General features: G+C 55.4%; 1 protein-coding gene across 1 annotated transcript in view; it reads left to right on the top strand.

Annotated features, from left to right (window-relative positions):
• LOC144247624 (uncharacterized) overlaps positions 1 to 24,183 on the top strand; it is a 1,666,419-nt gene that overhangs the window by 1,614,528 nt on the left and 27,708 nt on the right. The gene's annotated exons all lie outside the window — the stretch shown is intronic.

Raw genomic sequence — 24,183 nt, 5'->3', positions numbered from 1 at the left:
CTATAAGCACCATACAAGTCAATCCCTGTATAAACACCTGGTACACTCAATAAAATTGGCTTTGCTCTAAACTCGGATGTCCCCGTCTCTCCATGGTGGATAACCCTGTTGTGGGTGATCCCCGTTGGGTGGGGGAAGGTGCTGGAGGGATTTCTTTCCCTTCTCCTGGTGCTGCCGTGGTTTGGTTGGTAATAAATTCCCTCCCTGTGCCCAGGCCGGGTCTGTTGTCCCCGTGCCGGTGCTCGGGGCGGGATCTCTCCCGTTCCTTCTCTGCACTGCCGGGCCTCTCCTCAGCCAATGAGAGAACGCGGTGGAGAAGAGTCAGCCAATGAGAGCGAGCGGGGTTGATGACTCACCAGTTGCCGGGCAGACCCGCAGCAGGCAGTGTTCCCCACCTGGACCCGCCCTCCCTGCCCAGTGCCGGCCCCGCCGTGGGGTCCCCCCAAGTCCCTCCCCAGTGCCCCCATGAACTGGGCTGGGTTTAACTGGGAAGCTTTACTGGGAACACTGGGAGCAGGGGGCAGGGCCAGAGTGACAGCAGGGCTGGGGGGACACTCGACCCCCCCAAAATCAGCGTGGGGATAGAGCTGGGAAGGTCCTGGCTCGGCCCGAGGCCACGGGGAGCAGCTGCGGCCGCCGGCGTCTCAGGAGCTCTGTGGGCAGAGAAAGGGGGGTGACATCGGGCTGGCGGCCCCGGGGAGCACACACATTCCAGAGGAGGGGGGACACGACACACGGGACCCCCCAGACATTCTTGCGCAGGTAGAACCCGATCCCCAGTGCCAGGAAGACAGAGCCCAACTCGGGTGTCTCCAGTTCCTGTCAGCATCTTGCTGCGGCAGCATCCAGCAGCATCTCTGGGTGGTCCGCAGGGGTCAGGATCTCCCAAAAACTCTCACAGACACCCTGGCCCCTCCAAGCACCCTCCAGGTCACTCCCAGCCCACTTAGGATCCCCTGAAACCTCCCTCTTGATCCCTTCCTGACCTCCCCTGGACCCACCAAAGCCCCTCCTGTCACTCACAGGATCCCACAGCCTCCTTACAGTCACCCCCACTGTCCCAGGACCCCCAAATCCTCTCCCAGTCTCTTCCCAGTGCCCACCAGGACCCTCAGAACCCCATCCCACCCTCCCCAGTATCCTTCAAACCCCTTCTTAGCCCTTCCAAACCCCCAACCTCATCTCCCAGTTGAAACCAGGCTCTCTCCAACTCCCTCCCAGTTGCTCCCAGCACATCCCAGTGGCTCTCGCAGCGCCCCCAGTTCCTCCCCCATACCCCAGTTCCGGCTCACAGGTTGTTCCAGGCTGATGTTGTTGGCAGGTGAAGGTGAGCCCGGCCCGGGTTGGGGTTTCCAGCAGCACCAGGAGCTGGTGGGTCCAGTCCCCGTTGGGGACCACGTTGGTCGCCACCACAGAGAGCTCCTGCTGGCCCTGGAACCACCTCAGCTGGATGGGAGCAGGCGGCCGGGGCCGGGCCGGGAGCTCGAGGGCAGCAGAGAGATGGACACGCTGGGGGGCACTGGGAGAGAGTGGGTGTAATAAATACAAAGGTCATTGTTCATCAAAATGAGTGTTAAAGGAGACAAGAATTTGAACTGAGTAGGGAATGCAACTAGCATAGAAGACTGTATATCTAATTATATACAAGTTTCGTTTTAGGCCAAGGACAATCTGCAAGGAAGATGAGGAGCCTTCATTCCTGCGACCTCCAAAGGCAGAAAAAAAGACCCCCAGCGACCAATTGCACCTGTGCAGAGTGCATCGAGAGAAAATACGTCAACTGGGACGTATAAAACCAAAAAGGTCAAAGGGGGAAGGTGCTCCGTGGCAGAGCAGAGGCTCCCCGGCTGCCCCGCGCTGTTCTTTTGCTTAATACCGCTTGCTTACTAAATTCTTGTTAATTGATTTATCTATAATTAGCCTCCCCAGTTGAATTTGTCCGTAACAAATTTGGTGCCGTGACTCGGATAAGGGCGACCGGGTGGGAATTCCTAATCAGGGAGGCGCCCCGCTGCCTCTGCAGCGGCCCTGGTGCAGGCTTTTCCTTCCCAGACCCTTACCGACAAACCCAAATTCGGTATTGAGCACAAGGGATACCGGTAACCCCGTAATCTTTGTGCACGAAGCCGGGCGAAGACGCAGGACAGCGTGAGTATAAAAGTGGGGATCCGCTGGGTTGGGCTGGGATCCCAGGACATAACGCGTGAGACGTCCTTGTAGGACGAGGCACGGGCAGAGCTCTGAGTAGTGCGGTTTGCAGAGCCCGTGAGGGGCTGGGCACCAACAGGGGCCGCGAGTGTGTGTGTGCCTGAAGGTGTCCTGGGAGATGGGACAGAGGAAAAGCAAGCCCTCTGCTTCCATGGGGACGGGGACCCCGGTAACGCTTCCCCAGATCCCCCCTGACAGTCCGTTAGGTCTAATGATAAAATCTTGGGATGAATATCCTTCAAGGAAAGGGAAGGCTAGGGCAAAAATGATACATTATTGTATAAAAGAATGGGGAGGAAAACACATCTGTAGTGATAATTTGTTTTGGCCAGTGGTTGGAAACTTCAAGGACTGGATTTGCCAGGCATTAAACATTTATGTAAACTCTAGAGAACCTTTTGATATGGAAGAGAGCAAGTATGCTGCTCTCTGGATAGTGGGGGAAACAGGAGCAAAACCTTTTGCCTTAAGCACCCAGGGAGGGAAAAAGAAAAATAAAAAGCCTGAGGAAGTTCCAACTGCACCCCCTCTACCATACATACCTCCTCCTCCTCCACCCCCACCAGCACCACCCACAGTCTACCCCGATTTAGATCAAGGGGGAGATTTTGATAACCAAGAGGTAGAAATCCCAGAGCCGGTCCCTGAGGAAATCGCTGTGTTACTCGTAGTCTAACAAGGGGGGAAAGAGAAAGGGAAGGGCAAGCTCTATATCCATGAAGGGAAGTAGCTTTGGGAATGATCCCTAACCCCAGTGCTGGTCAGCAGGGACAACCAACCCAAATTCTGGGAATAGGTTATGTGGAGGTACCTCTCAGGAGATGTGAGGGAGTTCAAGAAAGAAATGGGAGCATATGGGCCAAATCTTAAAGGAATTTTCTGACCCTATAGCCTGGGACATCCCATGTGAGCAAATTCAGAATCCAGCTGAGGTGGCAAAGTACCTGAAATATAAATGCCATGATAAGTCTAAGGAGAAAAAGATCATTGCAGCAAGCTGGGCCCTGGCATGTGCTTATCACACCCTGCTAGATATTGTAGGGCAGCAGACAGAGGAAGGGGGGCAGGGAGATAAATCAGCAGCGATCCCAGTCACTCAGGCTGCAGCCAACAGCCCCGGCTGGAAGCCAGCAGCTAAACCAGACAGTGAGCCTAAGCCAGCAGCTAAACCAGACAGGGAGCCTAAGCCAGCAGCTAACCCAGACAGGGAGCCTAAGCCAGCAGCTAACCCAGACAGGGAGCCTAAGCCAGCAGCTAAACCTGACAGTGAGCCTAAGCCAGCAGCTAAACCAGACAGGGAGCCTAAGCCAGCAGCTAAACCAGACTGTGAGCCTCAACCAGTGGCTGTTGCTATGAGCACAATGGGCCACTAATACCTCAGGCCATCAGGGCAGAGATGCCACCTACAAGTGGGCACGAGACCGAGGGGTGGATCTAACCATGGACAGTATTTCTCAGGTGATCCATGACTGTGAGACCTGTGCTGCTATAAAACAGGCCAAGCGGGTGAAGCCCCTGTGGTATGGTGGGCGGGGGTCCAAGTACAAGTATGGGGAGGCCTGGCAGATTGACCACATCACACTGCCCCAGACACGCCAAGGCAAGAACTACGTGCTCACCATGGTAAAAGCCACCACAGGATGGTTGGAAAGCTACCGTGTGTCTCATGCTACAGCCCGTAACACCATCCTGGGCCTTGAAAAGCAGGTCCTTTGTAGGCATGGTACCCCTAGGAGGATTGAGTCAGACCATGGGACTCATTTCAAGAACAGCCTTATCAACACCTGGGCTAGGGAACATGGCATTGAGTGGGTGTACCACATCCCAAACCATGCACCAGCTGCAGGCAAAGTGGAGAGGCACAATGGACTGTTAAAAACCACCTTAAAAGCATTGGGTGAGGGATCTTTCAAAAATTGGGAGCAACATTTAGCAAAGGCCACCTGGTTAGTTAACAGCCGAGGTTCCACCAGTCGAGCAGGTCCTGCCCAGTCTGAGCCCCTGAATATAGTAGATGGAGATAAAGTCCCAGTGGCACATGCCAGAGGTTTGTTAGGAAATCAGTGTGGATCAATTCTGTCTCGAGTACAGACAAACCCATTTGTGGGATTGTCTTTGCTCAGGGACCAGGTTGTACATGGTGGATAATGCAGAGAGATGGAACAACACGATGTGTACCTCAGGGGGATCTGATTGTGGGGTGAGACTCATGTGCAAATATCACTGTTTGCTGGATGTTACTGCCAGTGTCTGTACATGAAAACACACAGACATGAGACAGAAGGAAATGTGTAAGTGTCAAAGGTTTGAGCAAGTGAAATAGAAGGAAATGTGTAAGTGTCAAAGGTTTGAGTAAATGAAAGAAGTTTTTACTTGATGAAGTTTATACATGATGTTGAAGATATGGAGATAAGGGGTGGAATGTCCGAGGGTGATGTTATGGTGTTTGTATCTCCAATCGTGGGTTCTGTTCATGTTTGATATTCTGTTCTGTGCTCTCAGAACTGACTCTGAAAGTGAAGGTTTGTTTTGCCTTGTTATCAGCCGGCTCACCTCCCCCCATGGTCTGCTGTCTAGAAGAGGCCAGTGCTGGCTGGCTTGCTTTGCTTTCCTTGGTGGCTTTTGCTTGCTTTGCTTTGCTTTTTTTGCTTGCTTCTGCTTTTGCCTTTTCTTCCTAGTTAGTTTAGCTGAGCAGTCCAGTTCTTTCCCTGGACTGTTTCTTTTCCCTTTCCCTTTCCTGAATACCATCCAACCTGCTCTGGACTGGGACCTGGGAACCCCGAGGAGCACCGGGAGCCTGCGCTCTGTGATCTGCAGCAGCCATCCCCAGTGCCCAGAGCAATCCCCAGTGCCCAGACCCGGGCGACCACCCCCAGGAGAGACTTTCTGGATTTGTCATCTCTGCAGAGTGGTGAAAGAGTTTTGTTGTCATCTGGTGTTGTTCATTCTTTTAGTGCTGGGAAGGGTTTTGTTTGTTAAATAAACAGGTTCTTTTCCACTTCTCTCAGAGAAAATTCTTCCCGAATCAGGTGGGTGGGGAGGGGCCATGGGGGTTTGTTTTCTGGGGGCTCCTTCCAGAGGTTTTTCTCCCAAATTGGCCCTAAACTAGGACAAATATTTTGCTGCCCATTTTGTGTCTGGAGAGAGTGAAAAAAAAAAACCAACCTGTTCTAATCATATTTTGGTTCCAATTGCTTTGTGTTAGTATGGAGCAGTTACTGGCTATGTTGTTTGAATTCATAGTGTCTTTTAGAGTGCAGGCCTGTATGTGTTTCTGGTCCCTAGGGTTTTTTGAGATCTTAATCCCTCTATGGTCCCTAGGTTTATTTTCTTATTCAGGAATTGCTCCGGTATTGTCCCTAATATGTAGTTTTTGTAGTAGAAGGGCACTGACCAGAATATCCATTGGGCTGGGCTTGGGTGTCATGGCTTTCAGGGGTTTATGAAGGTGCTGAAGTCTGTTCCAGGAATGCATGGCTCATGGTCATGGTTGTGCAGCCAGTTTGTTAGAGGGGAAGCAGGGGTTGAGGCTTTTCAGCCGTTGCTTTCCTTCTTCTCCTCTGAATCTCTAAGCTCCCTATTAGAGAATGTTCCATTTCCCCTGACTGTTAAAGAGACCATCTTTAATGTGTTTAATCTGGTGAGCTTTCTCTCTACAGTCTGCAGTCTCTCTAGAATGAGGGCTGAGATTTCTAGAGGGGCTGAAGAGACCCCTGACCCAGGAGTAGACCCAGGTGTGAGAAATCCTGAGTGGTGTGGGAAATGGGGGGCGCGGGAATTGGCACATAGACCGTTTCCCCACATTCAAATAGATTTTACTGATTTGCCTAAAGTAGGAAGGTATAAACACTTATTGGTGATAATAGATCACTTGACTCACTTTGTAGAGGCATTCCCTACCTCCAGGGCAACTACACAAACAGTAGTAAAAATACTATTAGAAGAGATAATCCCCCGCTATGAACTAGCAGAAGTAATAGACTCAGACAGAGGGCCACACTTTGCCTCCAAAATAATTAAAGAAATAGTTACAGCTCTAGGAACAAACTGGCAATATCATACACCCTGGCATCCACAAAGCTCAGGTAAAGTGAAAAGGGTAAATGGGAAAATTAAGAAACAACTAACTAAATTGATGTATAAAACACAATCATCCTGGGTAAAAATGTTTGCCTTTAGCCTTGTTAAATATAAGAACTCAGCCCAGAACCTATATTGGAATTTCTCCATTTGAAATGCTTTATGGGATGCCTTATGACATGGATTCTCCTACAGATCACCCTGAAATAAGTAATCAACAAATTAACCAATCTGTCATGCAAGTTGTGAAGGCTCGGGAAGGGCTTAGAAGAACCGAGTTACTAGTGTAACAACCTCGTTTAGACCTAGCAATCCATAATATAAATCCAGGTGATAAGGTGTTAATAAGAAACCTAGAAAGAAACCTCACTAACCCCACACTGGGAAGCCCCCTGTGTTGTTTTACTCACTACAGAAACTGCAGTCAGAACCGCCGAGAAGGGGTGGACCCATGCGAGCCGAATAAAGGGAGCGATTCCTGCTGCTGCCCAAGAGCCCTGGAGAATAACCAGCCAGCCCGGGGACCTTAAGGTCACATTTAAATGGACTGAATGGACTCAGTAAGAATTGTACCAACCAGCTGGTAGAGTGAGATATTGGACTATGGATATCCTATAACTAATGATTTTAGAGTATATTGTACAAATAAGGATTGTGGTTGTTACCCTTTTGTATGCTATATTTGTAAAATTTGCAGGAACGGTGGTGGGTCCATAGTTATAGAGACACTCCTCCTAGGGGTATTTGTAAAGGTGTTATCAGTTAGAAAGAGAACTGACAGAGTCAGTCCTAAGGATTGGAGAAGAGAACGGGACCCTACCAAGGGAATCCCAAGAGTGGTGGGAGGTGTTTACTAAGGGGGCCAGACCTGAAAATTGTTGTTTCCACTCCATTGAATCAATTCCCCTAATTGTTCAAATTATCAAAGGGAATTGCTGGAAAACTTTACCTGGGATTCAGTGTGACTCACCACAAGTGAAGGATAAAAGCTGGGAATCATTCAAAAAGAGGCAACAAAAGCAGAGTTTGGGTCCTCCTGAAGAATATCCTTGCTCCGAGAAGATGGTGCGCCTCGCGGCCTGGAGTAACCGAGTCGGCGAGTGAGGCAGAGGGATGAGAAGCGGTGGAGGAAAGAGCCCTCAAATGGGACAATTCAAAGTATTTCAAGAACTGCCTCAAGGATACTGATCTCCCAAGGGTAAAGGTGAGCCCGGCAATAACATGTCAAAACAACCACTGGGAATGGGGAGATAATGACAATCAAACCCTGGGGCAGTTTGGACTCCACCCTTGCTGGCAAATCCTGTTCATATTAGTTATATGTTGTACCTGGCCTGTACAAGGGGATTATGCACACCAGCCATTTAATTGCACTCTGACCAAAACAGACCAAGGGAAAGTTGTTAAGCATAACGCTACCACTGTAGCTCCCATTTTTTTGTTACTAACAAAGACTTGGTAAACTCTATGTGGGGATGGAGTAAACCTGAACTCCAGGCTACCTATTGGTGTCCTAGTTCCAATCCTGGGAGGAGATATTGTCATTATCCTGGGGAATATCTGTGTGGGTATTGGGGCTGTGAAACCATAGCAACTGCCTTGGCTGTCACCCATCCAGATAAACTTTTAAAGGTCTCATGGTACCCTGAGGGGTGCAAAACTCCGGGGTATGGCACTCAAGGAGAAAATCTGTATGAGGGGGATTGCAGGTCCTGTAATATTGTTGTTACTATGTTTAACTTTCAGACCTTACATTTTCAATAAAATCATAGACATTGTAAAAGGAAGACTAGAGGCAGCTCATCTAACACTTATTAGAGATAGGTAGGAAACATTGCCCAGGGACTTAGAAGTAGATGAAACCCTGGTCTTAAGCTACCATGAATTAAAGTGTTTTAATGAACAAATTGGTAAAGAGAAAAAGGGGGTACTGTAATAAATAAAAAGGTCTTTGTTCATCAAAACGAGCGTTAAAGGAGATAAGAATTTGAACTGAGTAGGGAATGCAACTAGCATAGAAAACTGTGTAACTAATTATATACAAGTATAGTTTTAGGCCAGGGACAATCTGCAATGAAGATGAGGAGCCTTCATTCCTATGACCACCAAGGGCAGAAAAAAAGACCCCCCCAGGAACCAATTGCACCGGCGCAGAGTGCATCGAGAGAAAATACGTCAACCGAAAAAGAAAGGGATTATAAAACCAAAAAGGTCAAAGGGGGAAGGTGCTCCGTGGCAGAGCAGAGGCTTCCTGGCCACCCAGCGCTGTTCTTTTGCTTAATACTGCTTGCTTAATAAATTCTTGTTAATTGATTTATCTATAATTAGCCTCCCCAATTGAATTTGTCCATAACACCCCTGGCCCAGCAGCAGGGGACAGGGGGCACGGCCTGTCCCCCTGGCCCGGCAGCAGCCCCGTGCCCTGCCCAAGGCGCTCCCAGCAGGGGCTGGGCCCCAGAGGCAGGGGCAGACCCCAGTCCCGGGGCAGCGTTTCTGCCCCGTCCCCTGTCCAGCCCAGCCTGCCCCGTGTGCGCAGTGACCGCTGGCACGGGCTGCCCTGGACACTGTGACCTGCTGGGGACACTGAGAGCTGCCCCGCTGTGACACTGCCCTTGGGATTGCACAGGCACCAAACAAACCCCAGCCAGCACCGCCCCGTGTCATGTCCCAGGCACCGGAGAGCATCAGAGCCAGCCCCGCTCCTGGTGATGTCCCAGGCACCAGGGCACATCCCAGCCCCGCTCCTGGTGATGTCCCAGGCGCCAGGGCACATCCCAGCCCCGCTACTGGGGATGTCCCAGGCCCTACGAGTGTCCCAGGTGTGGAAAGAGCTCATCACACAGCTCAGCCTTGACCCCAAACCAGCAGAGGCACCACGAAGGGCAGCCCTGCGAGTGCCCCAGTGTGGGAAGAGCTCTGTGTGCTTCTCCAGCTCCATCCCCCATGGGAGGATCCGTGCTGGTTGATCCCCAGTGAGCCCCAGTGGGCAGAGCCCTGGTGACCTGTGGTGCTGCTGATCCATGTTGGGAAGACACCTGGCTGGGGGGCTCCACATCCTCCTGGCTCCCCGTGGCCTGGATTTTCTTTTCATTTCTCTTTGCCCTTTCAAAACTCTTAAAAGCAGGCAAAAATAAAGATGTTGAGCTAAGACAAGGATAGGGACATGGAGGGGGGGGTCTTGCAGGGGATATGGGGGATGCTGGGTTTGAAGGACTTGGGGGTTCCTGGGAGGGACCTGGGAGTTGCTCAGGGCTTTGGGCACCCCAGGCTGAGCAGCTCCAGTTGCCCTGGGAGACCCTGGTGGAGGTTCTGGGCAGCTGGTCAAGGACCTCCTGCCCTGGAACTGTCCCCATGTGTCCCCATCCCAACACCTCATCCCCTGCAGAAGCTGCCCCATTCCTTACTCCCCTTCCATACTCCCCTTGCCCCTGCCTGTTCCTGTGTCCCCCCTGTCCCATTCCCATCCTGCTCCCATCCCAATCCGGACCCCATTCTTTATCTTTGTACCGTATTCCCTGTCCCTGTCCCTGTCCCAGTCCTATTCCCTGTCCCCATTCCTATTCCCTGTCCCCATTCCCTGTCTCTGTCACCACTCCCAGTCCCTGTCTCCATTCCCATTCCCCATTCCCTGTCCCCATTCCCATTCCCTGTCCCCATTCCCATTCCCTGTCCCCAATCCCGGTGAGACATTAATTTTGAAGAATTAAGAATTTTAGGAAAGTTAAGATGATAGTTAAATTAGATGTTGCTGACTTATCGGAAGTAGATAAATCGGCTTTGTTCATAGTTAACAGTAGCTGGATCTTAGATAAGATATCCAGGATCTATTAACTCATTGCTTGCCAGCTTTATGCTTGGGTAGCTGTGCTTATCATGTGAAACAGAATGTGATCAACAGATTTCAGGGACACAAAAACAGTTGCAGACTTCCCATAGTTTAGGAATCCAATACGCACAGGAAAAACGGCAAGGATTCATTTGTCACGTGTGCATGGGAAAGGCAGAAAGGTCAGAACGAGGAAGACTTATTTTACTTCCTCATTTTGGAGACCCCTCCCCAAAAAGGACCCCTGACTCATTTCAGGGAACAGAACTACACATGCTTAATTGCCTTTTTGCCAATTAGCATGTGAAGTGGATCAGAGGAAGTGACAGGGATATGAATATGCATTCATATGTTGTGTATTCAAGACTTCTGTAAATAGAAAAGCTTTGTAATACCTGTGATTTTTGCAGTGTGCATTAGGGAATTATCCCAGGTACTGCCTGGCTGTCTCAATAAACATACACTTTCTAACTTTAAACCCGTAGAGAGTTTTTGTCCATCTCAGTTGGATATCGATATTAGATTGATATTCATATTTTAGTAAATCATTGTCCTAAAGAAGTCCTAGTATGTGCATTAACATGTCTTTTCTTAATATTCGAGTAATTATTCTTGCATTGCTTCAAGATAAACTGGTATGATTCCAAGAATATCCACTGAGGTACACATAGAACATTGATTTATCATAAGCAAATTGCAGTTGCAGAGATTTTCACTGACATTCTGCCACTTGTCATCATTTTAAAAGTGAAAAGTCAGCTATTAAAGTCAATAACAAAATTTCTAACTTCTAACAAAGGGAAAAAAGTATATGGTTTGCACTAGATAAAATATAAATACAGAAAATGTCTCCCAACCAAGTTCCTTGCCCTGATCAAAACATCTCCCAATCAAGTCTTCGCCCTGAACCTGGCTGGTAAAGGCAAATATTTTCAGTAAATGTGGATGAAACGCTGCATAAGTTAATAGTATTCAAAGTCCATGTTCTGTTCCTATTATTATTTTTATACAAAGAAAAAAGGGGAAAGGGGTTGGATTGAGGGTACACCCTCCTCCCCTCTGAGTCTGTTCTCATGTTTTACAATAAATCCTACAACAGTACAATACAGCTGCCTAAAATATGGACACTGGAAACCACAGACAGCATTACAAATGATCACCTGCCTCATGGACAGTTCATAGATGGATTTGATTTGTTTACAAATTACTTCTCAAGTTTGCAAACAGTTTTTCTGTTTACAGATTGTTTTCTGGAAGTTTGGTTTTCCCCCAAGGGATCAAGTGCTTAAAGGTTGTTTTTTAAAATTGGGTTTTTCTCTAAGTGTTAAATGGGCTCAGGGTTAAATAGCCTTCTGCTTTTAGAGATAAGTTGAATTTGTAACCAAGAAGCATTATGCCTGTGGCCTGAGTTCTCCCCTAACAGTTCCTGGAGGGGAATGCTGCAGCTCCAGTGTAAATTAGATGCACGCTGTCCTCTGTCACCATGTTGGCAAAGGGCCCTTGCAGATGGGTGACAGAGAACAATAAACAGAATTTTATAAAGAAAAGGAGGGTGAGGTGTTCCCATGATTGACAGGGGTCTTGACCAATCAAATATCTCCCAAAACTGCAGGCACCTCACGGGCCAGAACCTGAAGGGGCGTGGAGCTCAAACCAATGAGAGCTTCCAGGCCTGGTCTTTCAAATGCCCTGTGTAAGGGGGAGCTTGGGAAATAAAATCTCTCTGTTGCCCCATGAACTCGGGAGGAGCAGTCTTTGTCTCCTGTGCCCTCGCTGCCCCACGAGACCAAAGAGATGTTCACCAGGGCCCTCCCTGTTTGTGGCCGTCCATTGCCCAGCTGAGCAGGCAGCCAGTTGTGTTTGCAGTGAGCTGCCACAGGAAGACACACAGCAGCTGGAGATTTGAACAGCAGGGCTTGGGCCAATTCTTCTTCTTTCAGAGTGCAAGAAAGACACAAAAGCACAAGGAAACATGGCAGTGTTTCGGTGGAGTCTCTTTGTCCTGTGAAGTTCAGTAGCTGTTGGTGTTTCTATGCTGCTGCTAATCCCCTCCATGAAAAAATCATCCCAGGAAGGAGCAACAACATCTGACACGCACCAAATGTTGCCCCCAGTTGCTCCAGGTGCTGCTCCCAACAGCCCCTGTAGGACGGAGCACAGCCCCCAGTGCACACCAGCTTTGGCTGCCCTCTGGCAGAGAAGCCCTTTTGGGGCACAGGTTTCTGGGCAGGAGACGGGCACCGGTGCTGCCAGGGCTCGGGGGAACTCTGCTTGGGCGAGGACTGTGCCTCACCTGCTGCTGTCAGCGCTGCCCGGGCCCCAGGGCTCAGAGCAGCATTCCTGCCCTGGCCCACACGTTCCCGGTCTGTGTCCCACGGCCGTGCTCAGTATGGCCACCATGTGGGACGTGTCTCGAGGAGGCCGTGCCAGCTTCTGTGGAGGCCCCGTGCCCTTCCCAGCGCGGCTGCGTCGGCAGCTGCGGGGGCTCCTGCTGCTCTGAGCCCGCAGAGCAGGGCAGCGTTTGCTGATGGGCTGAGCCCTTCCTAAAGATCATGTTGGGCTGTCTGACACACCTGGGGCAAGGCATTCCTTCCACCCTGGGCCACTCTGGGGTGCTGGGGGTGGCCCCAGGGCAGGTGGCAGTGCGTGCAAGGGCCCTTGGTGACACGGTGCAGCATGGTCACCGTGGAATGGAACGGGACAGGGGATCCAAGGGCCCTTGGTGACACGGTGCAGCATGGTCACCGTGGAATGGAACGGGGCAGGGATTCCAAGGGCCCTTGGTGACACGGTGCAGCATGGTCACCGTGGAATGGAACGGGGCAGGGATTCCAAGGGCCCTTGGTGACACGCTCTGGCAGAGGTGTTGGCAGTTACAAGTTACAGTTACACTCCACAGTGCTCGGTGCACACGACAAGAGAGGACGCGAGAGAGCGGTGCTGTGAGGAGCCCTCACACAGCCACTCGTTCTTTGCTGACCCGGAGCTTTCCCGAGGTATTACTCCTGCAGGTGAGCTCGTGGCCAGACCAGAGCACTTGGTGACCCCTGGCCTTCCCGAGGCATCTCTTCTGCAGCTGCCCTCGAGGGCAGACTGTGGCATTTGCTTTTCACTGCCCTTGACAGGAGTCTCCTTTCCTTGTGGCTGGAGCCCCTAGGACCAGAGTGCAGGACTTGCCGTCCTGTAGCCTTGCCAAGTCTTCACTCTTGCAGGTGCCCTCAAGGCACGACTGCAGCACTTGCTGACTTGGACCTTTTCCTTTTCACCTTCTGCAAGCAGCCATGAATCCAGGCAGTGACGTAGAGCACAGACCTGCGAGCGGGCCCAAGCTGGCCTGGGGCAAGGAGGAGAAAGAAGGCCCTGGAGCTGCCCCAGCACAGCAGCCTGAAGAGCTGGAGCAGTTCCAGCCACGGCAGAAGGGTGAGTGGCAGAGCTGGGCCACAGGGCTGGTGCCTGCAGCCAGCTTGGCCCCATGCCATGCCATGCCATGCCATGCCATGCCATGCCATGCCATGCCATGCCATGCCATGCCATGCCATGCCATCCCCTGGGGCCATGCCCATGGACAGGATGGAATAGGGGCCGGGCAGACACCCCACAGCCGTGCTCCGTGCCCTGGGCCGTCGCGGGGCTGTCCCTGCCTGGGCAGCGCAGGGCTGGGCTGTGTTCTCCGTCCTCTCCCACAGCCCCTCAGCTCGGGCTGCGCTCGCTCTTTGCCAGGTGCAGCCGTGCAGCGCACACGAGAGCAGGAACGCACCCGTGGCCGCTTCCGCAGAACAGCGCAGGTACCTGCAGCCATCCCCACCTGGGCTGGGCCTGCTGGCACTGCTCAGCCCAGCACTGTGCTCGGAGCACTCCATGCAGCATCCCGGGCTTCTTGCCCTTCTGCTGCAGATGGTTTGCAAATTCATGAAGAGGATTCGGGAGGAAGAGAGCAGCGCCATGGGCACCGTGCTCAGAGCGTACTCTCCCATCTTCAAAACCAAGACCAGCGCGGCCCTGCTGGATATGCTTGTAGAGGAGGGTCCTTCCAGTCCAAAGCAAGTAAGCAGCCTGTGGCCTGGCTATTCTTCTCCCAGCAATTGCTTGGCCTCCCAAGCCACGCCTGCTGCTCCCTGGGAGCCTTTGAGGCCATGGCAGTGTGGTGGCAAGGGAAGCACTTCTCTGGGGCAGCTGGGCACATTCCTTCCTCCAGTAGCTTTCCAAGTCTCCCCTGCCTTCTCCAGGTGCCTGCCATGGTGAGGTTCATCCACCAGTGGCTCGTGGCCAATGAGTTTCCTGAATACAATCTGTACAGGCCTCTTCTGGATCTGACAGAGGCACAGCCCTCTGACGTGGTGATGGCTCTCCTGCGTGTGGCCCCATTGTGTGACAGGTATGGGGCTCACCTGCCCGGAGGGCTCAGGGCTCAGCAACCCTTCCCCCTGTGCAGCCTGTCCCAGGTGTCTGACACAGAGAATTCCAGGGCCCTCTGGCTGCTCCCTTTGCCAGCCCTGGCCCCTGCCAGCCCCCCAGCGTGCTGCCAGGCTTCCCCCCTGCCCCTCAGGGGCCAGTCCCCACAGGGCTGGGCTGCCTGCGTGCTGCCAGTGAGGGGCAGTGGGCAGAGGCAGGGCTGGCAGAGCAGCTCAGCTCCCCGCTGCCGCACAGGCCACGCTGCTGTGTCCCAGACTCCTCTGAGACAGAGCTCTGACCCCACAGAGCTGCTCTGGCCATGTGGAAGAACATCATGTGCTCGCTGAGGACTGCAGAGCCGGCCATGCTCGTGCTCCTCGATGTGCTGGGGAGCTGGCCAGAGCACAGCACGTGCACCTGCGATGGGGACCACACAGCTGTCCTTGCCCTGGCTGTGAGTTTCTGCCTTTGCTGGCCCCAAGGCCACCTCTCCAGCAGCTCTCCATCCTCCCTCCTCCTCGGCGTTTCCCTGCCTCAGGCGCTGGGCTGAAACCTGGCCTCGGGGCAGCTCCAGGGCCACCAGGCCCGGTGCTCCCCCTGCGTCTCTCCGGGCCTCTCCCTCCCGTGCTCGGGCTCTACCACATGGACACCTCGGCACTGAGCGCTGTCTCGGGCTGCTCTGTCCTTTGCAGGCAACCGTGGTGATGTGGAAGATCCTCCAGCTGCCCTGTGTGCCACATGTAGTCACCGTGAATTTCCCCGGCCTCTTTGTGCATCTGCTCTTCCAAGTGCTCTTCAGCACTCTGGATGTGCCAGAGGAGGTCGATACCTTCTGGAAGGGATGCCAGCAGCAACACGGCCTTGCCACCAGCCCCAGCAGGTGCTCCATGCCAGTCCTCCTGTCCCTGCCATGTGCCCAGGGCAGGGGCCAGTGCTCCCAGCGTGACCTGGGCTTTGCTCTGTGCACAGCTTTGCAGAGCAGACCCTGAAGGCCCTGCTCTGCCGACTGCACTATGAGGATGTGGTGGTGGCCGTGGAAGACAAGCGTGGCTGGGACACACTGCTCTGTGCTGACACCCACCACTGTGCTGTGGGTGTGCTGGCCAGGTGAGACCCCCTGCTCCCCAGCTGTCCCCGGCATGTGTGCCCTGTGCCCGAGGTGCCCCACACAGTCCCCGTGGCCGTGGGCCAAAAGGCCTTGTCACCAAGGGACGGCCAAGGAGGCTGCAAAAGGCTGGGAGAGGAGCGTGCCCAAGAGCAGCAACCTCCCAGAGGGCTCAGCTGCCCCTTGCAGGGTGGTGGAGAAAGGCCAGAGCTCTGTGAGGCAGTCCTGGGAGAGGTTTGCCCCCGCTGGCTGAGGGCTTTGACTCGTGTTTCCTCCTGTCAGAGAAATGCACCGCGCATCCGAAGCCGCGTGTTCCGCCATTGCATTCCACCTGCTCGGGCTGCTCAGCAAGGACACGCCGTGCCGGGATTTGGCTGCCCTGGCATTCCTTGTGGAGGTGAGCCTGAAGGCCGGCGCTGCCTCGCTGAGCTGCCTCCCAGCTCTCTGCCCTCTCTTGGCCACAGTGCCTGGGACGGAGCCCACGCCCTGTGCTGCTGCCTGGGCCCGGCCCTGGGCGGTTCTGGGCTCCCGCCGGCCGCTCCCCCGTCACCGGCCTGTGCCTTTCAGATCCTGGAGCACCTGAACTTGAGTGAGTGCCGTGACAGCCTCCTGCAGTTCTTGTCCAAGCACCTGCAGAGCGAGTGCAGGGGGAGGCGTCGCTTGGCACTCCGAGGCCTCGTGGCGCTCGGCACCACCAGTGTCTCGGTGAGAAGAGCGCAGGGGCTGAAGCCGTGCTGCCAGCGTGGGGCTGGGGAAGGCAGTCCCTGGGGCTTGGCTGGCCTTGGGGCACTGGGGCAGCTGCTGCCAGCTCTCCTGCCTCCTGCTGCAGCTGCCCCAGGGCTTTGGCACAGGCCTTTGGCCCCTGGGCCCTGTGGCAGCAGGATGGTGTTTCACACACTTGTGTCCCACAAGTAGATGGCCATAAGGATGTGGAGCCTGCATGAAAGGCTCGTGGAGCTCCTGCACGAAGATGACAGCACCATGCTCAGGATGACCACGGTTCTCCTGAGAGCGTTATTTTTCTGCAATGGTGCCCCAGTAACCAGCGCCCTCGCCCTGCAGCTGGCTGAGGCACTCCTGCCACTCTTTGACAACGTAAGGCTCTGCCCCTCCAGCCACGGCCAGCGGGTGCTGCCCGCACACTTTGTGCCCTGTGCACTCACAGGCTGTGCCCAGGTGGGCCTGAAGCAGCTGACGCTGAGGTCTTTCTTCCTTCCTTTCATACAGGAGGACAGCCAGGTGCAGTTGTGCTCCCTGTTTATCTTCCGAGAGATGCTGGATTTTTTTCCGGAAGAGGAAAAAAAGGTCCTCAAGGCACACGTGCGCCAGAGCCTGGTACCACTCTTCTTCCACTGCCACGATGAGAACCAGCGAGTGGCAGAGGTGAGGACTCGGCAGCTGCCGCTGGCCCCTGGCAGGGGCTGGGCTGGCCCTGCCCTGGCGCCTCGCAGGCTGCAGCTCCTGCTGGCCTTGGCACAGGGACGGGGTCCTGCGCCCTGGGCTGTGGGGCCATCTCCGCGTCTCTGCTGCTCTCCAGGCTTCTCAGGAAACACTGCTTTGTGCGACCGAGTTCCTCAAGAGGCGGGATCTTGGACAGCTGGTGCAGAACCAGAAGCTGTGCCAATTCACCGAGTGCCTGGTAAGGAGGGCCGGGAAGCCGCAGCCCCAGCCTGGAGCAGCCCCTGAGCGCGGTGCTCGGTGTGCGGGCTGGCAGCTGTGCCCCTGCCCGCTGCTGCAGCCCGAGGCCGCGCGGGCTCTGCTCCAGGCTCCTGCGGCCCCAGCCGGGTGCCCATGGAGCCCCGGCCCGGGGGGCTGCGGGGCCAACCCTTCCCTCCTGCCGCTCTCTCCAGCTGGCAGAGGACAGCAGCAGCATGGCCGAGCACCTGCGCCGGGCCCTGCCCTACCTGCAGAGCCCACAGGAGCCCCTGCGAAAGGCGGCCGTCAGGTTCATGGGTGAGCCACGAGCCGGGCCAGGAGGGCGTGTGGGCACAGGGCTGGCGGCGCCGCTGGCAGGGAGCTGTGCCCTGGGCCTGACAGGCTCTGTGTTCCCAGGGACGGCCGGGCGGCACCTGAGGGGGAGGAAGGAAGAGCTCCAGCTCCTCTCTGAGGGTGACCAAGGGCAGCGGGCTGCCAGCGGGGGCTGCCGGGGGAGCTGTGAGCCCTGCCCCGGCTGCGGAGGGCTCTGCTCCCTGTGTGGACCAGGGCCGGCGTGGGCAGAGCACACAGAGCTTTCAGGGCACCTGGGGGATTCGTGGCCAGCAGCTTTGGGCTGATCCAGCTGGTCCCTGCTCCCTGCTGGCCATGGCCAGAGCCGGCTGGGATGGCCCTGGCACAGAGTCCCCTCGGGTCCCGTCAGATGTGGGAACTGACCATGGCTCTGTTCCTCTCTCTTTCAGCCCTTGAAGGCATGGAAAATGACATCAGTGACGCCGTCGCAAGCCTGGCAGTTCAAACACCGTACATCGTCCAGGAAGCAGAGAGAGCTCCATATTCCATCTTTGACAGCCTGCGTGATCGGCTCTGCAGGGCATGGAGGAGACGGCCTCGTCTGTCGGGGCTCGGCTGGCTGCGCTGCTGGAGCTCTGCAGAGAGCTGATTCCAGAGGCTCTGTCTGCTGGGGCCACCTGAGCCAGCAGGAATGTTTTGTTTCGTTAAGATTGTTCTTTTCGTTCTTTTTGTTTTTTTTTAGCATGTTAATATAGGATGTGTTGCTATAGACAGACTCCCAGGATCTTTCTTTGGCTGCCCAGGCTCTGCAGGGCCAAGGGGAAGAGGGAGAAAAGGGTTCCTGGGCTCAGCAAGCTGCCCAGGCTTGCAGGGTTGCAGGGAAAATGGCCAGAAGCCCCTTGGCCTTTGGTGGCTCTGATGAAGCCCTTGTGCTGCCCACAGAGCAGATGGGCAGGGGCTGGAGCTGTGGGGATCACTGTGAGAGCGGTGCCTGGAGATGGCCACAAGCCCTGTCCCAGCCAGGAAGCGCCATCCGTGTCCTCCTGCCCGTGTGTTGCTGGCTGGATTGCTGAGGGCTCCCAGGTGCCTCTTGGTGGGGCTCCTCTGGAGCTCCTGTGGGGCTGCGGCGCTGCTGCCGGGCAGGTTGGCTGGGCTGGGGAGACCCTGAGGGGACGGGGCCATGAAGGGATGAGGGGCTGCGGAAGCCCTGACAGGACAAGGCAGTGGGAAGGCACGAGGGGGACGTGTGAGGGAGAAGGTAACGTTGGCTCAGGGAGGAAAGTGGGTTGGAGCCAAAGAGACCACTCACCCTGATGTTTGTGTGGCAAACAGAGCACGTTTATTCTCAAGCCCTTCCTTCTAAAGGGCCTTTGAAAACCCGGTCTGGATGATTTCACTGCTCTGATCTCTGTGCCCCTTCAGATTCTGGCCTGGGCAATGCCTGCAGCCTTGGGAGAGATGTGATGGGCCCAGCCCCTGTCAGTCAAAGCAGGGCTGGTACATTCACCCCGTACAAGCCAGCCTGCACGGGGACACGGCAACAGAGTGCGAGGCACAGCTCCGGGGGCTCCCCGTGAACCTCAGCTCTTGGGACCACTGTCTGCCCCAAGCTTCAGGGGCTGCAGTGGGAGCCCGGCTGGGCTCTGCCCTGGGGCCATCCTGCAGGGACAGCTGCAAACAGGGAGCATTCCCTGCCACAAAGAGCCAAGGCAGGGCTGCAGGGCAGCTGCTCCAGCCCCGACTGCACTGCTGAGTGCTGTGCTCTGGGGCTGGGGCTCCCTGCACAGGAGACTGCACTGGTGTGCCAGAGGGGACAGAGAAGCTGCAGCTTCAGCCTAACTGAGGTGGGTGCGTGGGCTGGAAAGAGTGGGGAGGTTCCAGGGGATTCACAGAGCTCATCCTGCTGCAAGGACGAGGAAAAGGGAGCAGGAACTCAGCAGTGAGGAGAGCTGAGGGCTGGAGAGAAGCTCTGAAAGACACTAAAATCCCACCGGACCTCTGAGACATTGCTGCTCCTCAGCCAGTGACAGGATGAGTCCCTAAGCCTAGGGCTCAGCCTTCCTCATGGGGAGGGGCAACAAGGAACGCAACAGTGTGATGGAGACTGGAATGGGCTGGGAACTCACTGGGGGAAAAGAGGGAGCAGCTGGGAAGTAAAAGGCAGGTGGGGGAGAGAACAGTTCAGAGAAGGGCTGAGCTACAGCTTGAGCAAGCTGCAAAAAGTCATTTGGGGTCATCCCAGATTGATTTCATTTCAGAAGTTATTGAACAAGTTTATTTTTTGGGTGGCTGCATGTTTTCTTGAGCTGTATTGCTAAAATGCTCAAGCCAGTCTGTGCTGCAGGGCACCTCATTTCTCCTTTGGCTGATTGCAGCCCGGTGCTGAGCTCCAGCAGGGCCCTGGCAGAGCCCAGAGCAGCCTCAGCACCCGCAGAGCCTGGCTGCAAGGAGAGAAACCAGAAAGCCCCGTCAGCTGAAGGCTCCTGTCCCCTTGTCCCAGCCACCCGCGGTGCCCAGGCCATGCTGGCCGTGCCAGAGCTGTGCTCAGAGCTGCCCATCACTGCTGCCTTTGGGAGCAGAGCAGGAGGGCAGGACATGTGCCCAGCCTGCAGCCGGCCACGGCACCTCCAGCCCTCAGCAGCTGCCCAGAGCAGGACGCTCCTGTGCTTGCTGCCATCTCCCCAAAGCTTTGATCCCACCATCCCCAGCAGGCAGGACCCACCTCACGCCATCCCCCGCTGGAAGAAAAGCTGCTCCCAAACGATGCCCTCAGCCTTCTCCAAGGGCACGGCCCATCCACGCTGCAGCTGCTCCCAAGCACGTCCTGATCCAGACTGGACTCCACCTGAAACGCTTCCTCTAGAAAAACAAACATCAAATTATGGAAAATAGGTTACAGACAAAAAGGGGAACAAGAAAAAAGGTCAAAAATCTTACCTCTGTCAGGGCCTTAAGGAAGGCCCAACCCCTGCATGCCAGGGAAAAACCCACCATGGGGGAGGGAATCCCAGGCTTTCTCCCTTCCCTTGCACGGCCCCCATGGTGATCCCAAAGCAAACAAGGGCAGTGGAGCAGCCCAAGCCCTTCCTTGCCTGCAAAGCAAAGCAGCCCCTGCACAGGGTCTGGAGTCCCACCTCTGCTCCCACCATGGGGGTTTGTTTGTGTCAGGCTGGCTGCCCCAGCCCAGCCCCAGCTCGGGGCACGGTGGGTGCTGGGGGCTGTTGGCAGGGCCAGGAGCCCACTCCCATTTCGTACCCACCCCAGCCCATGCCCCCAGCCCTGCCAAAAGCAGCCTGGCAGCCGACTGAAGGATCAGCTGCATCCGCCCCAGCAAAGGGGGAACCTTTGGTTCCCAGACAGGCTGCACAATGCCCAAATCTGGGAGCATCCCCCTGTGTGTGGACTCATCTGCAAATTCCCTGTGGAACCTGGCTTTGGAGAAGGTGTCAGAATCAAAGTCCACCATCTTCAGCCTGCCAGACAGCAGGTGGAGCAAGAGGTTGTCATCCTTGACGTCATCCTCACTGTCCCCAGCAGCAGCAGCCCCACCTGGGACAGCTTCTCGAGGGGCTCCTTCTCCTTCCCTGGGCCAGACCAGGCTGTCAGGGCTCTGCCCAGGGCCCCAGCCATCCATGAACCATTGCAAGCAAAACCAGGGGGATGGTGGGCCCCAGTGCTTGCCACACCAGGTCTCCAGCTCAGCTCCAGCCCATGAGCTGCGTGTTCCCTTCTGCTGATCCCTGCTCAGAGCTACAGGCAGGACAAAACCTGTCTGGTTGGCTTTGCTACTGAGTGCCAAGAGATGTGTGGAGCTGTTATCTGCCAGGCCCCTGGATCCAACTGTGCACTTGGATCTCTCCCATCTTCTAGGGCAGAGGAACACCCTGCACCCAAGGATCACGGAAAATCTCTTCTAAGGATGGCCTGTTCAAGGGCTGCATGGACAAACCCCTCTTAATGACATCCTGGCACTCTGGGGAGAGAAACCAGAAATCACCAGTCATTTGGAGAAGTTGCCCCCTGTTTCCGTGCCCACGCCATGCTGGGTGTGCCCAGAGCTGGGCCTAAACTTCCCCATGGATTCTCTGTTTGGAGGAGAGCAGGAGAACAGGACATGTGCCACCTCCTCAGCAGCTACCAGAGCAGGATGCGCATGAGCTGCTGCTGTCTCCCCGCCCTGGCTTTGCCCCTGTGCCCAGAGATGAGGATCCACCTTGAGAAAGCCATCCTGGGAACAAGATCTGCTCCCAGATATCTCCTGGCCCCTCCTGAACGGGTGCTTCCCCATGACCAGGTGGTGCAGCAGGAGGCCCAGGGACCAGATCGTCGCTGCCTCGCCATGGTAGTGTTGGTGGTGGATCCACTCTGGTGGGCTGTAAGACAGGGTTCCTGTGGAACACAGATACATTCATCAGGGGGATGCTGCTGCTCCCAGAGCCTGGCCCCTGCACCCCTGGGCATGTGGGGGCTGCCCCAGTGGCACACGGTGTGACCGCTGCCCTCTCGCCAGCACCTGGGACTTGTGTACAGACTCAGGCCTGGAAAAGAAGCCACTGGTGCTGGAAGAGGGCAGTAGAAGCCCTGGGAAGGCACAACCATGACACACAAAAGAAACTCACCCAGTGGTGGAGAAAACCCCCTCTCCTCCCTGCTTGCATGGCCCCACAAAATGTTAATATGCCAAGGCAAACAAGGGGAGCAGAGCAGTCCAAGCCCTTTCTCACCTGCACACCAAACTGTCTGGGGCATGGGGTCAGACCCCCCTCTCTGCTACCTCCATGGGGGTTTTTGTCGGGCTGGCTGCCCCAGCTCCAGCCCCAGCCCAGGGCACAGTGGGTGCTGAAGGCTGTCGGCAGGGATGGGAGTTGGCCCCCTCACACCCCACTCAAATCAACCTGGCTCCAGCATTAATCTCATCCTGGCTGCAATAGGGGAAGCCCCGGTGCTGCACCTCGGCTGGGCCATGAGATGCCCAGAAGCATCCCCTGGCAGGGCTCACCTGCAAACTGGGTGTAGGCTGTGTCTTGGAGGAAAGTGCCACAGCCAAATTTGATCAGTGTCAGCTGCCCGGTGGCCAGGTCGAGCAGGATGTTCCCTGGTTTGATGTCCCTGTGCAGGACCCCGCAGCTGGGGCAGCGCCGCACGGCCTCCAGCACCTGGAGGAGCAGCCCCTGAGCCTCCTCCTCCGGCAGGAACCCCCGCTCCGCCAGGAAACCCGACAGGTCCTGGCACCGCTCCGGATGCTCCAGCACCAGCACAAAGCTGTCGGGGAGCTGAAGCCACTCCAGGAGCTGAATGACACCAGCACAGCCAGAGGAGACCTTGTCCAGCAGCGCGATCTCCAGGGCTGCGCTGGTGCGGTGGGGCTGCGGGAGGAGCACGATGCCGTCAGTGGGGCTGATGCCGTGCCGGGGGTCGGGAACCCCTCGGCCAGCCCGGGATGCTCTGCGCCCTGCGCTGGCCCCACGCCCGCTCTCCCTCCAGGCGTCCTGGCAGCTCCCACCCTGCCGGGCCCCGGCTCAGCCCCACCCGGCACGGCCCGGCTTCTGCCGCTGGCCCCGCTCATCACCAGCTCGCCCCAGTGCCAGATGCTTTCGCTGCTTTCGCTGCTTTCGCTGCTTTCGCTGCTGCTGCTGCCGCTGCAGCTTAAGCTCGATGTCCCTGTGTCCCCGTGTCCGTGTGTCCATGTCCATGTGTCCCCGTGTCCGTGTGTCCCCGTGTCCGTGTGTCCATGTCCATGTGTCCCCATGTCCGTGTGTCCCTGTGTCCGTGTGTCCCCGTGTCTGTGTGTCCCCGTGTCTGTGTTTCCCCGTGTCCGTGTGTCCCTGTATCCATCTGTCCCGTGTCCGTGTGTCCCCGTGTCTGTGTGTCCGCTGCCCGCTCGCCCCCGTGCCCAGCCCCGCGCTCCCCGGGGCAGCCCCTGAGCCTGTCCAAACACGGGAACTTTGCCGTGTCCAGCCCAGACCCAGAGCCTGGAGTCCTGCCCAGGGGCACAGGAATCCCCTCGGTCACGGCTGTGCATTGTCCCTGCTGAGGGTCAAACACTCTTGGAGCACATTCCCTGAATGCTGAATTTGTACCTGACCCAAGCACTGCACTTAGTTCCCAGCACTGATATCCAAAAAAAAAAAAAAAAACACAACCTCAAAACTTGTCTAAAACTTGCCACGTCGTGGATTATAAAAGTGAGATCCATTTGCAATTAGTGGGAAGGAGAAGTAGTGAAAGATAGAAAAGGGTAGCATAAAAATAAACAGAGAAAAACATCTTGGATTTTTTCTTTCCATTTTCATTTCATTTCTTAAAAGCTGTTTCAGTTTTCCTAGAATATTCTACACAGTCCTGTTTGCTGTTTCCAAGAACCTTGGCTGGAAAACGAGGAAGGTTTGAGCAGCTTCTGTCACAAGATGTGCCACCAGCTGCAGCTTCTCTTGCCTTTCCACACCGTGTGTGCAGCTCAACTCTTGCAGAAAAGCGGGACAAATAGTTGAAAAATTTTACAATTTGTTCTTTCTTTTCCTTGTGGGCTGGGCAGTTGGGCCATTGGTGAGATTTTCACTGTTATTGTTCTACCCTAAGAAAACATGATGGGCTACCAGGAATTGTCAGGGAATGCAAGCCTGAC

The sequence above is a fragment of the Lonchura striata genome, chromosome 29 (assembly GCF_046129695.1).
Source record: "Lonchura striata isolate bLonStr1 chromosome 29, bLonStr1.mat, whole genome shotgun sequence".
NCBI lineage: Eukaryota > Metazoa > Chordata > Aves > Passeriformes > Estrildidae > Lonchura > Lonchura striata.
Note: the sequence above shows the minus strand (reverse complement) of the source record. Positions and strands in the feature narration are given on the sequence as shown.